The 4933-nt window shown below is 38.7% G+C and overlaps 1 long non-coding RNA gene across 1 annotated transcript; it reads right to left on the reverse strand.

The window, feature by feature from the left end:
• Nucleotides 1–339: 339 nt before the first annotated feature.
• On the reverse strand, nucleotides 340–4139 carry LOC136240819 (uncharacterized). Its single transcript, XR_010693988.1, has 3 exons — nucleotides 3649–4139; nucleotides 1158–1229; nucleotides 340–643 (listed from the first exon to the last, which is right to left on the reverse strand). It is a non-coding gene; the product is annotated as an uncharacterized lncRNA (long non-coding RNA).
• Nucleotides 4140–4933: the final 794 nt, after the last annotated feature.

Genomic DNA, 4933 nt, shown 5'->3' on the forward strand with positions numbered 1-4933 from the left:
TTGCTCTCTAAGAATTTTACTCGGAATTTAAAGAATGACGCAGAGCACAACTGCGGTCTCTGGGTATTGATGAACTGGCGCTCTATGTAGTTAATCAGTACATATAGCCACCAAGAAGTGTGCTGCCATAGATTATAGTCCATAGATATAGCTAATCTATGGTGCTGCATACCATCCTTCGTTTTGAAATTAGTCGCCCCCACATAATTTGTCCTCTAAGGGCGCGGCTTAAAGAATGACACAAGAGTACAACTGCGGTTACCAGTTGTTGACACAAGCTGTGAGTAATTAGCACATGTAGCTAGCTTAAAAGGAAGTGTGCAAAATCGCCTAATACAATTGTCACCATGCATTATTGCATTTTATAGCACCCCCACACAAAATTACACATGTAATTACAACATACAGAGGAGACACATGAATACCAAACACTTTTCACAACAATAATGTAAGAATTGTACAATAATGACTGTAATATAACTGCTATGCAAATGTTTTCCAGTGGCCCGCCATGGTAGCAAGTCTCACATGACGGCATGTATATTCATCCAAACACAATGGGAGTAACGAGTGAGTATGATGACAACAAGTTGGTATGACTCCATTTGTAGAATCCAGATGAGTGGGTGTGGCTCCAGTATGTCTAAACGGTTAACAAACATTCCTGTTATAAATACGTGCTAGAGTTGCAATATAATAGTATAGTATTTAAATGCAATAATACATAGTCTCCATTGCATCACTATCAAACGACACTAAGTGGAGGATATTGTTGCATCTCTAGTATGTACACTCTATCAGTACAACCTATCTTAATGGCCACTAGTATAGAAAGACAACCACTCTTGAAAAGCCAATTCCAATTGAGAATTTATACACTGTTACCTGCTGAATGAGTGAAGGTGGCAATAAACAAGTTCCACCGTAATTTATACACGTGATCTGATCCTGTATATTCTGTCAGTGGATGAAATCCACTTGGCCAGGACAAAATGTGACTCAAGTGCCCTGGATGATTCATACTCAACCAACTTATGACCCAGTGGCACAATGGAACTGACTATTTATAGAGAATACATTTACATTTATTTCTAAGATGTGTGGATGTGTGGACACATTACAACACATTACATGTACATACAAGACACGCTACGTACTGTTTTAGCATTTCAAGTCACCACATTATACACGTACCAGTCAACAATGCTTCATAGTGCCCATCAGTAAACCTGAAGAAAAGTTACGAAAAATAAAAATTCACATAAGTACAATGAAACCTCATTAATATGGCAGGCTGTGGGACCAAAAAATTTGGCCTGAATAACAAGGTGGCCTTATTAATGAGGTCATAAGTAATGCTTAGCTATATTTGGGACCTACTAGAGGTGGCCAATATAATGAGGTGGTCTTATTAAAGAGGTGGCCACTAAGTGAGGTTTCACTGTACATATAGTTCACAATATTGTGAACAATATTAATGGTTAACAATATACACTGAAACCTGCAGGTCACTTCTTGTGGAAGATTGCTCTCTACACAAAATGACACATTCAGAGATTGTATTTAGATGGATGATACAGTAACGCATTGTGACTTCAATACTCGTGATGTGTCACTGCTAGGCAGCAACCATATACACGGCACTGCCACATCGCACTTGCTCGCACACACAATTTTGCTAACGATTTTACAAATTGATAATTAAGGGGTGTGGCAACTAGCTGTTTCCCTTCTGTACAAGTGGCCACCAAGACAGGTCCACTGTGGATGAAAGCCAGGCATTAGATATTTGGTATTTCATGTGTTGAAGACATTCCAGGGCTTCTGGTAGTCTCAAATCTCACCACAGTTTAACTCAGGCAGTGTTGTGGTCACCACTAAACTACTGGAATGCTGTGTTATGTTCATCTTATGCTTGGCTACTATATTGTAGAACTGAAATGGATACTCTGAAAAATATATCCTATGGATAATGACTTCATCACTTTCTTCATCAGGAGCTTATAAGGACCAACAGTGAAACTTTTTACACTTGGGGCTGACAGTCAACTGCCTATGTCTGAAGCAGTGCTTTTGGTGCTCTAACAGATTGGCTGCCCCCTTGCTGCCAGCACTCACTGTCTCATACGCTGTCATACACTAAATCCATCTCTATAGCCAGTTAGAACAGCATGCTTCTTACCTTTTTTTAAGGCCGCATAATGCAGCCACCTCTTTAAAAGGCAAGGTTAGAAAATTTTGTCCCTACGGCCTGAATAATGACCAGTTTTCACTGTACTATTAGGCCACTCCAAGTCATACCTTAGTTTCTGGTCACTCCCAAGCCTACAAATGGATGCGGGCGGGCGGATGATCAGGACTTCAGGACTATAGACCCTACTGTGACAATATACTGTATGGTACTATTATTTGCTCAATTTAGCTAATTCATGTTGATTTTGTTTTTAGTCAAACTTAACCAACCGGCAACATAAGTAGTTGTGCTTCGGCAAACAATGCACTAGGAAAGTTGTTGATGGATCATGGCTAGCTATACACTGATGTATAGCATTTAAGTATATTTATTTATTTATTTAGAATATACTATAGGAAATGTTTTGCTCATGTAGCTACTTATGCTTTCCAAGTGAAATAAATGTCTCATTAGCTATGTCAGGAAAGTATTACTATGACTTATAGCTAAGTTGTTCAAATGATCATGCTCCAAAATGAAATTTAACTTCTATTTTCACATCAGAAATTCTTCATTCAAATGTGAAGTCTTAGCCCACTAGCTATGTGTTTTCCAGCCTTCTATTCAGCAAACCTTGAGAAAAGTAACTGTCAAAGTTTTGAGTCATTGAGTGCTCCAGACTAGTGTTTTTAGTGATCATCTGGGAATGTTTAAACTATAAGGGTTTCTACTTGCCAATCTAATTTTAGTTATGGAAAAGTTTAAGTTTAAGCTCACCGAATGTTGCCGGCTTTCCATACCCCTGCAGTGTTCAGTGATAAAGAATTTGAAGTTACTAGACTAATCATTAGAGGACTACATTTGAATTATAAAGTTAAAGCTATGGCCCATCTGCCGGGCATGCATGGACTAGTAGTTAATGCTACTGAAATTACTTTGGTTACAGAAGTATTAGTAACAGTTATAATCTGAACAGCTATATAATCAAGGACAAAACTAGCTATAGTTAGAAACATTTTATTAGTGTGGCATATATACCTAATATTAGAGTTAAGAGTAGTGTGACTGCTCTATTGGAATCCCTGACTGCTCTATTAGAGTATCTCGATCTTTTGCAGTAAAAAATAAGTGTCTTGCTGGGTCACATGCACTTAAGCACCTGTAATATTAATAATAGTCCTCATAAACTAGGGTTCCAGGTTTACCATGCGGGCGGGTGACCAGAAACTAAGGTTTGACTTGGTGTGGCCTTAGTGATTAGTGATCATGGGGGATTATTTATTAAGATACTAAGATATACAAACGCTACAACCTCTAAATATAGCAGTAAATTTTTTACCCTGGTCCAATGTCTCATAATAATCGTGACTTCGTGAGAGACTCTACTGTGACAAATACATGTTTATCATGATATGTGCTAATCGCCTTTTTACAATTAAGTTTTACAACACAAATACATGTATAGTTAAACTCACCAATTGCGACTAAATCCCTTCAACACGAAAAGACAAATAATGAGACAACCTTGGAGACAACAGCCACACAAGCCTATTCTGGTGCGTTTATTTAGTAGTAATATAAATTTTAAAGGCGTTTATTTACAACAGGACATAATTACGCGCCCCTCTATTGTCTCTGTACATACTTGCCTTTTCTTTACTATTCTCATTTCACAAGATCTCTTGGCAGGGGCGTAGCTTCTTCACTTGAATTAGTCAATGCTTGAAGTAGATCGAGATACTCTAATAAAACAGTCACATTTCTACAAGTGCCATATTTTTATATTGTAAAGTCTGTAAGTAGCTAGTAATTTAAACTATACAATCCGATGCTAAGCAGAAGTTGTAACTATGCTAAATATTGATTGCTGTGTTCAGCGGTGGAGCAAGTAGTTGATATGAGGGGGGCTGGGCTGACCCAGACTTATTTCTATAGTTTAGTAAGGTGAGACCAAAAAAAAAAAAAAAAAAAAGGTCGCAACCAACTGACAAGAGCTTCCACCTCACCAGCTACCATTTCTAGCTGATAAACTACATAAAAATCCTTACATAGCTCGCTACACACTGAATACTTTATTAGAGTGACTGCTCTATTAGAGTATTTCGATCTTTATCACGGTTTTCAGCCCCACTCCAAGAAAGATAATTTCGGTGTGATATCATTCTGAGGGGGGGCTAAGCCCCCCCCCCCCTTTCCGCCGCCTATGGCTGTGTTACAGCTGTTTTGTGACTGCTCTAATAGAGTATCTTGATCGTTTCAATGCAGTACAAGATGAAAGGCAAAGTGTTGTTAAGGGTTTACTAGTTAAAATGGGTGTTAGTTGACTGCAGTTGCATGCCACTAACAGGGCCGTCCAGAGAAATTAGAGGGCCCAGGGAAAAGAGTTAAAGAGGGGCCCAGGGGCAAGGAAGGGTCTAGATCCTGACTGCTCTATTAGAGTATATCGATCTTTCTTTAAACAGGTATTCAAGTGGCCCCTTTCAGGCTGTGGTAGGGGGAAAAATACCCCAGTTACCCCCAATGTGGGCGGCCCTGGCCACTAAAATTACAGTTATATTTTAATATTCTGTCACTGTAATCTGGGGTTTCTGTCAAAACCATGGAAACTACTGACTCACCTACTGTTATCAACAGTGCATTGCTTATTCTAACAAAAAGTATTGAAATCCCATCCAAAAACAGCTTATAGCTGTAAAAAAAGTGCGCGTCCAAGTAAAGCAGAGTTAACTGCAACAAAAAGTAATGATATCATAATGCGGC

This window comes from Dysidea avara, chromosome 12 (genome assembly GCF_963678975.1).
Source record: "Dysidea avara chromosome 12, odDysAvar1.4, whole genome shotgun sequence".
NCBI classification, from domain to species: domain Eukaryota; kingdom Metazoa; phylum Porifera; class Demospongiae; order Dictyoceratida; family Dysideidae; genus Dysidea; species Dysidea avara.